This window comes from Salvelinus alpinus, chromosome 28 (genome assembly GCF_045679555.1).
Source record: "Salvelinus alpinus chromosome 28, SLU_Salpinus.1, whole genome shotgun sequence".
Taxonomy (NCBI): Eukaryota; Metazoa; Chordata; class Actinopteri; order Salmoniformes; family Salmonidae; genus Salvelinus; species Salvelinus alpinus.
The window spans coordinates 33,112,247-33,125,218 of record NC_092113.1 but is presented as its reverse complement, the minus strand read 5'-3'; the positions used below and the strand labels follow the sequence as shown (position 1 = coordinate 33,125,218).

At 47.9% G+C, this 12,972-nt stretch overlaps 1 protein-coding gene and 1 long non-coding RNA gene across 6 annotated transcripts in view; one reads left to right on the top strand and one right to left on the bottom strand.

Moving 5' to 3' along the window:
• The window catches only part of LOC139558003 (formin-like protein 3), a 90,100-nt gene that overhangs the window by 15,432 nt on the left and 61,696 nt on the right, over nucleotides 1–12,972 (top strand). The gene's annotated exons all lie outside the window — the stretch shown is intronic.
• LOC139558004 (uncharacterized) overlaps nucleotides 4,033–12,972 on the bottom strand; it is a 68,190-nt gene continuing 59,250 nt past the window's right edge. Inside the window, exons 2-3 of the long non-coding RNA XR_011671518.1 lie at nucleotides 5,374–5,476; nucleotides 4,033–4,880 (exon numbers count right to left, since the gene is read on the bottom strand). This is a non-coding gene — a long non-coding RNA (uncharacterized lncRNA). The remainder of the gene's footprint in view (nucleotides 4,881–5,373; nucleotides 5,477–12,972) is intronic.

Below are 12,972 nucleotides of genomic sequence, written 5' to 3'. Positions count from 1 at the left end.
TCTAGTTCAACTGCAGTGAGCCCCTAGCCTCTCCTCTAGTTCAACTGCAGAGAGCCCCTAGCCTCTCCTCTAGTTCAACTGCAGTGAGCCCCTAGACTCCCCTCTAGTTCAACTGAAGTGAGCCCCTAGACTCCCCTCTAGTTCAACTGCAGTGAGCCCCTAGCCTCTCCTCTAGTTCAACTGCAGTGAGCCCCTAGCCTCTCCTCTAGTTCAACTGCAGTGAGCCCCTAGCCTCTCCTCTAGTTCAACTACAGAGAGCCCCTAGCCTCTCCTCTAGTTCAACTGCAGTGAGCCCCTAGACTCCCCTCTAGTTCAACTGCAGTGAGCCCCTAGCCTCTCCTCTAGTTCAACTACAGTGAGCCCCTAGCCTCTCCTCTAGTTCAACTACAGAGAGCCCCTAGACTCCCCTCTAGTTCAACTGAAGTGAGCCCTTAGCCTCTCCTCTGGTTCAACTGCAGTGAGCCCCTAGACTCCCCTCTAGTTCAACTGAAGTGAGCCCTTAGCCTCTCCTCTAGTTCAACTGCAGAGAGCCCCTAGCCTCTCCTCTAGTTCAACTGCAGTGAGCCCCTAGACTCCCCTCTAGTTCAACTACAGAGAGCCCCTAGCCTCTCCTCTAGTTCAACTGCAGTGAGCCCCTAGACTCCCCTCTAGTTCAACTGCAGTGAGCCCCTAGCCTCTCCTCTAGTTCAACTGCAGTGAGCCCCTAGCCTCTCCTCTAGTTCAACTACAGAGAGCCCCTAGCCTCTCCTCTAGTTCAACTGCAGTGAGCCCCTAGACTCCCCTCTAGTTCAACTGCAGTGAGCCCCTAGCCTCTCCTCTAGTTCAACTGCAGTGAGCCCCTAGCCTCTCCTCTAGTTCAACTGCAGAGAGCCCCTAGCCTCTCCTCTAGTTCAACTGCAGTGAGCCCCTAGACTCCCCTCTAGTTCAACTACAGAGAGCCCCTAGCCTCTCCTCTAGTTCAACTGCAGTGAGCCCCTAGCCTCTCCTCTAGTTCAACTACAGAGAGCCCCTAGCCTCTCCTCTAGTTCAACTGCAGTGAGCCCCTAGCCTCTCCTCTAGTTCAACTACAGAGAGCCCCTAGCCTCTCCTCTAGTTCAACTGCAGTGAGCCCCTAGCCTCTCCTCTAGTTCAACTGCAGTGAGCCCCTAGACTCCCCTCTAGTTCAACTGCAGTGAGCCCCTAGCCTCTCCTCTAGTTCAACTACAGAGAGCCCCTAGACTCCCCTCTAGTTCAACTGCAGTGAGCCCCTAGCCTCTCCTCTAGTTCAACTGCAGTGAGCCCCTAGCCTCTCCTCTAGTTCAACTGCAGTGAGCCCCTAGCCTCTCATCTAGTTCAACTGCAGTGAGCCCCTAGCCTCTCCTCTAGTTCAACTGCAGTGAGCCCCTAGCCTCTCATCTAGTTCAACTACAGAGAGCCCCTAGCCTCTCCTCTAGTTCAACTGCAGTGAGCCCCTAGCCTCTCCTCTAGTTCAACTGCAGTGAGCCCCTAGACTCCCCTCTAGTTCAACTGCAGTGAGCCCCCTAGCCTCTCCTCTAGTTCAACTGCAGTGAGCCCCTAGACTCCCCTCTAGTTCAACTGCAGTGAGCCCCTAGCCTCTCCTCTAGTTCAACTGCAGTGAGCCCCTAGCCTCTCCTCTAGTTCAACTGCAGTGAGCCCCTAGCCTCTCCTCTAGTTCAACTGCAGTGAGCCCCTAGACTCCCCTCTAGTTCAACTGCAGTGAGCCCCTAGCCTCTCCTCTAGTTCAACTGCAGTGAGCCCCTAGACTCCCCTCTAGTTCAACTGCAGTGAGCCCCTAGCCTCTCCTCTAGTTCAACTACAGAGAGCCCCTAGCCTCTCCTCTAGTTCAACTGCAGTGAGCCCCTAGCCTCTCCTCTAGTTCAACTGCAGTGAGCCCCTAGCCTCTCCTCTAGTTCAACTGCAGTGAGCCCCTAGCCTCTCCTCTAGTTCAACTGCAGAGAGCCCCTAGCCTCTCCTCTAGTTCAACTGCAGTGAGCCCCTAGCCTCTCCTCTAGTTCAACTGCAGTGAGCCCCTAGACTCCCCTCTAGTTCAACTGCAGTGAGCTCCTAGCCTCTCCTCTAGTTCAACTGCAGTGAGCCCCTAGCCTCTCCTCTAGTTCAACTGCAGTGAGCCCCTAGCCTCTCCTCTAGTTCAACTGCAGTGAGCCCCTAGCCTCTCCTCTAGTTCAACTGCAGTGAGCCCCTAGCCTCCCCTCTAGTTCAACTGCATTGAGCCCCTAGACTCCCCTCTAGTTCAACTGCAGTGAGCCCCTAGCCTCTCCTCTAGTTCAACTGCAGTGAGCCCCTAGCCTCTCCTCTAGTTCAACTGCAGTGAGCCCCTAGACTCCCCTCTAGTTCAACTGCAGTGAGCCCCTAGCCTCTCCTCTGGTTCAACTGCAGTGAGCCCCTAGACTCCCCTCTAGTTCAACTGCAGTGAGCCCCTAGCCTCTCCTCTAGTTCAACTGCAGTGAGCCCCTAGCCTCTCCTCTAGTTCAACTGCAGTGAGCCCCTAGCCTCTCCTCTAGTTCAACTGCAGTGAGCCCCTAGCCTCTCCTCTAGTTCAACTGCAGTGAGCCCCTAGACTCCCCTCTAGTTCAACTGCAGTGAGCCCCTAGCCTCTCCTCTAGTTCAACTGCAGTGAGCCCCTAGACTCCCCTCTAGTTCAACTGCAGTGAGCCCCTAGACTCCCCTCTAGTTCAACTGCAGTGAGCCCCTAGCCTCTCCTCTAGTTCAACTGCAGTGAGCCCCTAGACTCCCCTCTAGTTCAACTGCATTGAGCCCCTAGACTCCCCTCTAGTTCAACTGCAGTGAGCCCCTAGCTTCTCCTCTAGTTCAACTGCAGTGAGCCCCTAGCCTCTCCTCTAGTTCAACTACAGAGAGCCCCTAGCCTCTCCTCTAGTTCAACTGCAGTGAGCCCCTAGCCTCTCCTCTAGTTCAACTGCAGTGAGCCCCTAGCCTCTCCTCTAGTTCAACTGCAGTGAGCCCCTAGCCTCTCCTCTAGTTCAACTGCAGTGAGCCCCTAGACTCCCCTCTAGTTCAACTGCAGTGAGCCCCTAGCCTCTCCTCTAGTTCAACTGCAGTGAGCCCCTAGACTCCCCTCTAGTTCAACTGCAGTGAGCCCTTAGCCTCTCCTCTAGTTCAACTGCAGTGAGCCCCTAGCCTCTCCTCTAGTTCAACTGCAGTGAGCCCCTAGCCTCTCCTCTAGTTCAACTGCAGTGAGCCCCTAGCTTCTCCTCTAGTTCAACTACAGAGAGCCCCTAGCCTCTCCTCTAGTTCAACTGCAGTGAGCCCCTAGCCTCTCCTCTAGTTCAACTGCAGTGAGCCCCTAGCTTCTCCTCTAGTTCAACTACAGAGAGCCCCTAGCCTCTCCTCTAGTTCAACTGCAGTGAGCCCCTAGCCTCTCCTCTAGTTCAACTGCAGTGAGCCCCTAGTCTCTCCTCTAGGCTCCGGACTGGCTCCGGACTGGGGACTGGCTCCGGACTGGGGAGCGTCGCTGGAGGCCTGGTCCTTGGAGGAGGCACAGGATTCGCCAGGCTGGGGAGACCTACTGGAGGCCTTGAAGTGAAAACCTACAGGATGGTAGCTCTCCAGGAACAGAGTTGGAGTGAAAACCTACAGGAGGGTATCTCTCCAGGAACAGCGTTGTAGTGAAAACCTACAGGATGTTAGCTCTCCAGGAACAGAGTTGGAGTGAAAACCTACAGGAGGGTAGCTCTCCAGGAACAGAGTTGGAGTGAAAACCTACAGGATGGTATCTCTCCAGGAACAGCGTTGGAGTGAAAACCTACAGGAGGGTATCTCTCCAGGAACAGCGTTGTAGTGAAAACCTACAGGAGGGTATCTCTCCAGGAACAGCATTGGAGAATGTAATATTTATACAGTCATTTCCACACAGGGTCTAGACTTCTCATTCCTTTACTGACCACTTAAGACTCGCACACATCCCACTGAATGTGGATCTAGCATTCGTCTGATGATCGTTCAGTGTGTTTTATGGACCACACGCTATAGTTGTCTGACTGCCGACATTTTTCACATTCTACATGTAAAATCATTGCACACTCGGTGCGCAAATGACGTTCAGAGGTGCTAAGTACTCTGGGTCAGCAAGCGCTATTGATGTGTCTGAGCCCTTCGTTTCCAGTAATTCATGTTGGAAATATTTTCCTTCTCAGTTTTAGTTGACTTTCGCTCAAACGTCATCCTAACCAGCCCCTGAAAAAGACATGAGTCTTGGGGTTGGGGATAGTGTGGCTACATGTGTTATCTTTAAAGCAATCAATCAATCAATCAATCAAATGTATTTCTAATGCCCTTTTTAGGTCAGCAGATGTCACAAAGTGCTATACAGAAACCCAGCCTAAACACCAAACAGCAAGCATTGCAGATGTAGAATCCCGGTGGCTAAGAAAAACTCTCTAGAAAGGCAGGAACCTAGGGAGAAACCTGGAGAGGAACCAGGCTCTGAGGGGTGGCCAGTCATCTTCTGGCTGTGCCGGTGGAGATTACAAGTGTACATGGCTAGATTGTTCTTCGAGATGTTCAAACGTTCATAGATGACCAGCAGGGTCAAATAATAATCACAGTGGTTGAAGAGGGTACAACAGGTCAGCACCTCAGGAGTAAATGTCAGTTGGCTTTTCATAGCCGAGCATTCAGAGGTCGAGTCAGCAGGTGCAGTAGAGAGAGAGGTAGAGAGGGAGAGGGAGAGGGTCAAAACAGCAAGTCCGGGACAAGGTAGCACGTCCGGTGAACAGGTCAGGTTTCCATAGCCGCAGGCAGAACAGTTGAAACTTGAGCAGCAGCACAACCAGGTGGACTGGGGACAGCCAGGAGTCATCAAGCCAGGCAGTCCTGAGGCATGGTCCTAGGGCTCAGGTCCTCTGGGAGGCGAGACAGAGAGAGAGAGAGAGATGGGAGAAATAGAGGGAGCATGCCTAAGATCACACATGACACCAGGTATAACAGACTGACCCTAGCCACCCGTGACATAGACTATTGCAGCATAGATACTGGGGACTGAGACGGGGGGTCGGGGGACACTGTGGCCCAGTCCGATGATACCCCCAGACAGGGCCAACCAGGCCGGATATAACCCACCCACTTTTCCGTTCAGTACCTTTTCCATTCAGTAATATGGTTTTGTAAATTTGATTTAATTTTAAGGTTAGTTAAAGTAATGTACATAAATGATAGTCCTTAAATCCACATATGAGTGAAATTCCATTGCCCTTAGTTCTAGAGGGACCGCTCTGCTGGTTCTGGTGTGTTTCCCCTCCAGGCTCCAGCAGATCTCTAGCTAACACTCTGACTTACTGGGCAGGGTGTCAAAAGGGCCGGTCGGCCATGACCTGACCTACTGAGACATTAATCTACCTGCATTCCTGGCGTCCCATGCGTCTATCCTCTGGTCCGAGGCTTCCCCGTCTCTGCCTGGACGGCCGGCCAGAGGAAAACAAACAGGACGTCCGCTGTTACGCTGGAATGAATAAATACATGATTCATGAACATTTTGTTATGGCCATTTTGTTTATGTTTCACCTCATAAACATTTTCATTCCTCTGTTTCCAATGTCAAAACGTATACCCGGTCAGTTAGCTAGGAGCCGTGTGTTGTCAGGTGGGGGCATGCTAGGACATTGTTGTGTGATAAAGTCATTGATATATTTTGGCCATTCACAACAATCGCCTGCTGTTGAAAGAACTCTAGGATATGTGGTGAACAGTGAGTGACCCAGCGGGCAAAACTGAATGAAATTACCTTGATACAACCAGTTGGATGTAACCTGGTTAGAATTACATAATTTCAACCAGTTGAATGTCATCTGGTTAGAATGACATCATTTCAACCAGTTAGATGTCATCTGGTTAGAATGACATCATTTCAACCAGTTGGATGTCATCTGGTTAGAATTATAGAATTTCAACCAGTTGGATGTAATCTGGTTAGAATTACATCATTTCAACCAGTTGGATGTCATCTGGTTAGAATGACATCATTTCAACCAGTTGGATGTCATCTGGTTAGAATTATAGAATTTCAACCAGTTGGATGTCATCTGGTTAGAATTACATCATTTCAACCAGTTGGATGTCATCTGGTTAGAATGACATCATTTCAACCAGTTGGATGTCATCTGGTTAGAATTACATCATTTCAACCAGTTGGATGTCATCTGGTTAGAATGACATCATTTCAACCAGTTGGATGTCATCTGGTTAGAATGACATCATTTCAACCAGTTGGATGTCATCTGGTTAGAATTATAGAATTTCAACCAGTTGGATGTAATCTGGTTAGAATTACATCATTTCAACCAGTTGGATGTCATCTGGTTAGAATGACATCATTTCAACCAGTTGGATGTAATCTGGTTAGAATTACATCATTTCAACCAGTTGGATGTCATCTGTTAGAATGACATCATTTCAACCAGTGTGATGTCATCTGTTAGAATGACATCATTTCAACCTGTTTTGCCCGCTTGGAAATGCCACCACTAGGCTTTAGATTCATGTTGGAAGTTTGCAAATCTGGCTCCTACACAGTGACTCTGAGCCCCCGACATGGCTGTTTATCTCCCAGTGACCTCTACCCTGCTGATAACAAGCCTACCCTGCTGATAACAAGCCTACCCTGCTGATAACAAGCCTACCCTGCTGATAACAAGCCTACCCTGCTGATAACAAGCCTACCCTGCTGATAACAAGCCTACCCTGCTGATAACAAGCCTGCCCTGCTGATAACAAGCCTACCCTGCTGATAACAAGCCTACCCTGCTGATAACAAGCCTACCCTGCTGATAACAAGCCTACCCTGCTGATAACAAGCCTACCCTGCTGATAACAAGCCTGCCCTGCTGATAACAAGCCTACCCTGCTGATAACAAGACTGCCCTGCTGATAACAAGCCTACCATGTAGATAACAAGCCTACCATGTAGATAACAAGCCTACCATGTAGATAACAAGCCTACCCTGCTGATAACAAGACTACCCTGCTGATAACAAGCCTACCATGTAGATAACAAGCCTACCATATAGATAACAAGCCTACCCTGCTGATAACAAGCCTGCCCTGCTGATAACAAGCCTACCCTGCTGATAACAAGACTGCCCTGCTGATAACAAGCCTACCCTGCTGATAACAAGACTGCCCTGCTGATAACAAGCCTACCATGTAGATAACAAGCCTACCATGTAGATAACAAGCCTACCATGTAGATAACAAGCCTACCCTGCTGATAACAAGACTACCCTGCTGATAACAAGCCTACCATGTAGATAACAAGCCTACCATATAGATAACAAGCCTACCCTGCTGATAACAAGCCTGCCCTGCTGATAACAAGCCTACCCTGCTGATAACAAGACTGCCCTGCTGATAACAAGCCTACCCTGCTGATAACAAGACTGCCCTGCTGATAACAAGCCTACCATGTAGATAACAAGCCTACCATGTAGATAACAAGCCTACCCTGCTGATAACAAGCCTGCCCTGCTGATAACAAGCCTACCCTGCTGATAACAAGACTGCCCTGCTGATAACAAGCCTACCCTGCTGATAACAAGACTGCCCTGCTGATAACAAGCCTACCATGTAGATAACAAGCCTACCATGTAGATAACAAGCCTACCCTGCTGATAACAAGACTACCCTGCTGATAACAAGACTACCCTGTCTTCATAGAACCCTATGATGATAATTGTCTTGAAAGTCAACTCAGCAGGACTCAACAGGCTATCAGCGGCATAGATCATTCTCCTCATGTCCCAGACCCAGTCCCATTGGAGGAAAATTAAATACAGACAATTACACTAACAAATAGTTTGAGGTGCAGCGATCGCTCAGTTATTGGTTGTTGTTTTCTTCTGAAATGGTTTTCAGGCATCACTCTCTTTATGTCGGCTTGACGTGTGTCTCAGACCGGCAATGGAATGTCTAGACTTGGCGTCTTTGGGTCTCCATTAGCAAGCAGCGGCTGGTAGAGAACTTATTCAGAGGTCCAGAAGACCCAGGGGAGATGAGGGGGTTTTCAGGCCAGACTTCCAGACCTGGGTTCAAAAACTATTTAAAATGATTTCAAATACTATTATCTGTGCTGGATTGAGCTTGGCTGTTGCAATGGAACCAATAGAACAGTCCTGAAGGTGTAAACCCCACCCACCTGACACTCCAGGCAAACTAAAGCACACTCTTGAAGTACTTGAAAGATTTTCATGAGTATTTAAACCCAGGTCTGTAGGCTTCAGAGGGGATAGTGGGGGGCTGCACTGCACTGTGTGTGTGTGTGTTGGGGGCCAGCACTGCACTGTGTGTGTGTGTGTGTGTGTGTGTGTGTGTGTGTGTGTGTGTGTGTGTGTGTGTGTGTGTGTGTGTGTGTGTGTGTGTGTGTGTGTGTGTGTGTTGGGGGGCAGCACTGCACTGTGTGTTTGTGTTGGGGGGCAGCACTGCACTGTGTGTGTGTGTGTGTGTGTGTGTGTGTGTGTGTGTGTGTGTGTGTGTGTGTGTGTGTGTGTGTGTGTGTGTGTGTGTGTGTGTGTGTGTGTGTGTGTGTGTGTGTGTGTGTGTGTGTGTGTGTGTGTGTGTGCGTGCGTGTGTGTGTGTGTGTGTGTGTGCTCGTGCAGCAGGTAGCCCTGGCCCCTGGACTGCATGGTAGACAGAGAGGAGAGCAGAGCCGGCTGTAGGGCAGACTCCACAGTTGGAAAGCCTGTTGCTGCCGCATAATGATGGTGTCATGGGGATTTGAAACCCTCTGATTCGTTTTTTAAATGCTTTTCAGGCTGCCGATTCAGCTATTATGTTGCTTAGAAGCATGCATTCATTTTCTGTAGAGCAGCAGATCTTTGTCATAACATTCATTCTACTTGATTCTAACTGTTTAAACATGAAATGTTATATACAACATATTAAATACATTTTTTCATACATTTTTACTTCAAATTACTTTGTGTGTTGAGTACAGATCAGTACTATCATTAGTTGTCATTAGTGGAAGTTGTTTGGGATAATGGGATTGGAAAACATTTCGTTGTCCTGGTGGTTCAGAGATTCCACAAGTCAAGAATGTGGTTCTGTCATTTAGCTTAGCATGTAAATGAACACCATCGTTAGCTCAGGTTGCTTCTGTAAACAAGAACCAGCAGGGGGGAGAGATAGGGTTTTATGTCACCCTGCGCATACTCCTCCCCCAATACTCACCCTCTTTCTCCCACTCTCCTCTCTCTTTTCATCCTTTCTTCTCCACACGCTCCCCCTCTCACTCGGATCCCCTGTTTTTCTCTCTAATTCTCTCTACCCCTTTTCTCGCTCTCTCTCAATTCAATTCAAGGGGCTTTATTGGCATGGGAAACATGTTAACATAGCCAAAGCAAGTGAGGTAGATAATATACAAAACTAAAGAAAGAGACTTGCTTGGGCCAAGAAACACGAGCAATGGACATTAGACCGGTGGAAATCTGTCCTTTGGTCTGATGAGTCCAAATTTGATATTTTTGGTTCCAACCGCTGTGTCTTTGTGAGACTCAGAATAGGTGAACAGATAATCTCCACATGTGTGGTTCCCACTGTGAAGCATGGAGGAGAAGGTGTGATGGTGTGGGGGTGCTTTGCTTGTGACACTGTCTGTGATTTATTTAGAATTCAAGGCACACTTAACCACCATGGCTACCACAGCTTTCTGCAGTGATACGCCATCCCATCTGGTTTGCGCTTAGTGGGACTATCATTTGTTTTTCAACAGGACAATGACCCAACACACCTCCAGGCTGTGTAAGGGCTATTTTACCAAGAAGGAGAGTGATGGAGTGCTGCATCAGATGACCTGGGCTCCACAATCCCCCGGCCTCAACCCAATTGAGATGGTTTTGGATGAGTTGGACCGCAGAGAACAAGTTCTCATTTACAACTGTGACCTGGCCAAGATAAAGCAAAGCAGTGCGACAAAAACAACAACACAGAGTTACACATAAACAAATGTACAGTCAATAACACTAAAGAAAATAAAAAATAAAAATAAAAATGTACAGTGTGTGCAAATGTAGAAGATTAGGGAGGTAGGCAATAAATAGGCCCTAGAGACTGGGGTGCAAAAGAGCAAGAGGGTAAGTAATAATATGGGGATGAGGTAGTTGGGTGTGCTATTTACAGATTGGCTGTGTACAGGTACAGTGATCGGTAAGCTGCTCAGACAGCTGATGCTTAAAGTTAGGGAGGGAGATATAAGACTCCAGCTTCAGAGATTTTTGCAATTCGTTCCAGTCATTGGCAGCAGAGAACTGGAAGGAAAGGCGGCCAAAGGAAGTGTTGGCTTTGGGGATGACCAGTGCAATATACCTGCTGGAGTGCGTGCTACGGGTGGGCGTTGCTATGGTGACCAGTGAGCTGAAATAAGGCGGGGCTTTACCTAGCAAAGACTTATAGATGACCTGGAGCCAGTGGGTTTGGAGGCGGATATGTAGCGAGGGCCAGCCAACGAGAGCATACAGGTCGCAGTGGTGGGGAGTATATGGGGCTTTGGTGATAAAATGGATGGCACTGTGATAGACTACATCCAGTTTGCTGAGTAGAGTGTTGGAGGCTATTTTGTAAATGACATCGCCGAAGTCAAGGATTGGTAGGATAGTCAGTTTTACGAGGGTATATGTTTGGCGGCATGAGGGAAGGATGCTTTGTTGCAAAATAGGAAGGTGATTCTAGATTTAATTTTGGATTGGAGATGCTTAATGTGAGTCTGGAAGGAGAGTTTACAGTCTAACCAGACACCTAGGTATTTGTAGTTGTCCACATATTCTATGTCAGAACCGTCCAGAGTAGTGATGCTAGTCGAGCGGCAGGGTGCGGGCAGCAATCGGTTGAAGAGCATGCACGGAAGGAGTGTTGTATGGCGTTGAAGGTCGTTTGGAGGTTTGTTAGCACAGTGTCCAAAAAAGGGCCAGATGTATACAGAATGGTGTCGTCTGCATAGAGGTGGATCAGAGAGTCACCAGCAGCAAGAGAGACATCATTGATATATACAGAGAAAAGAGTCTGCCCGAGAATTGAACCCTGTGGCACCCCCATAGAGACTGCCAGAGGTCCAGACAACAGGCCCTCCGATTTGACACACTGAACTCTGTCTGAGAAGTAGTTGGTTAACCAGGCGAGGCAGTCATTTGAGAAGCCAAGGCTATTGAGTCTGCCGATAAGAATGCGGTGATTGACAGAGTCGAAAGCCTTGGACAGGTCAATGAAGACGGCTGCACAGTACTGTCTGGGAGGAGGAGGAGCTCTTATTCTCCATGGACTTTACAGTGTCCCAAAACTTTTTGGAATTAGTGCTACAGGAAGCAAATTTCTGTTTGTAAAAGCTAGCCTTAGTTTTCCTGACTGAGTATATTGGTTCCTGACTTCCCTGAAAAGTTGCATATCGCGAAGGCTATTTGATGCTATTGCAGAATGCCACAGGGTGTTTTTGTGCTGGTCAAGGGCAGTCAGGTCTGGTGCGAACCAAGGGCTATATCTGTTCTTTGTTCTACATTTTTTGAATGGGGTATGCTTATTTAAAATGGAGAGGAAAGCACTTTTGAATAGCAACCAGGCATCCTCTACTGACTGGATGAGGTCAATATCCTTCCAGGATACTCGGGCCAGGTCGATTTGAAAGGCCTGCTCGCTGAAGTGTTTTATGGAGCGTTTGACATTGATGAGGGGTGGTTGTTTGACCGCAGACCCAGTACGCACGCAGGCAATGAGGCAGTGATCGCTGAGATCCTATTGGCCAGGATTCAGACACAGCTAGGACATCCGGGTTGGCGGAGTGTGCTAAAGCAGTGAATAACATAAACTTAGGGAGGAGGCTTTTAATGTTAACATGCATGAAACCAATGCTTTTACGGTTACAGAAGTCAACAAATGAGAGTGCCTGGGGAATGGGAGTGATGCTGGGGGCTGCAGGGCCTGGGTTAACCTCTACATCACCAGAGGAGCAGAGGAGGAGTAGGATAAGAGTACGGCTAAAGGCTAAAAGAACTGGTCGTCTAGTGCGTTCAAAACAGAGAGTAAAAGGAGCAGGTTTCTGGGCGCAGAAGAATAAATTCAAGGCATAATGTACAGACAAGAGTGAAGGAAAAGCAGCCAACAAGTGCTCAGCATATGTGGTAACTCCTTCAAGACTGTTGGAAAAGCATTCCAGGTGAAGCAGTTTGAGAGAATGCCAAGAGTGTGCAAAGCTGTCATCAAGGCAAAGGGTGGCTACTTTAAAGAATCTTAAATATAAAATATATTTTGACTTGTTTAACACTTTTTTGGTTCCTACATGATTCCATATGTGTTATTTCATAGTTTTGATGTCTTCACTATTATTCTACATTGTCGAAAATAGTAAAAATCAAGAAAAACCCTTGAATGAGTAGGTGTGTCCAAACTTTCGACTGGTACTGTACATATTGCATCGATTACCTTAACTAACCTGTGCCCGCACATTGACTCTGTACCGGTACCCCTGTATATAGTCTCATTACTGTTATTTTATTGTTGCTCTTTGTTTTATTATTCTTTTTTATATAAAAATTTTTAAATATTTTTTACTAATTTTATTTTAGAAAATACTGTCTTAACAATTATTTTTCTTAAAACTGCATTGTTGGTTAAGGGCTTGTAAGTAAGCATTTCACTGTAACGTTGATTTGATTTTGATTTGATTTGATGGCTCTGGCTCTGCTGGTCTTTGTTATGACTGCCTGCTTCGGGTTACCTCGAGTTACCTTGTGAAGAGTGCCCGGTAGATCAAATGTCAGCCAGAGAAAGAGGGGCAGCGTTTTCTCTCTCTCTCGCTCTGCCTTTCTCTTCAATCAATTCAATAGGTCTTCTACCCGAGAGCACCAAAACAGTGACACTATCTTTGGAAAACACCCACTTGCACCCACGCACACACAGACACGACTCAAGGCTGTTTTATTTACTGAACAGCCAAGGAAGTTCCCCTGGTCCCATGGG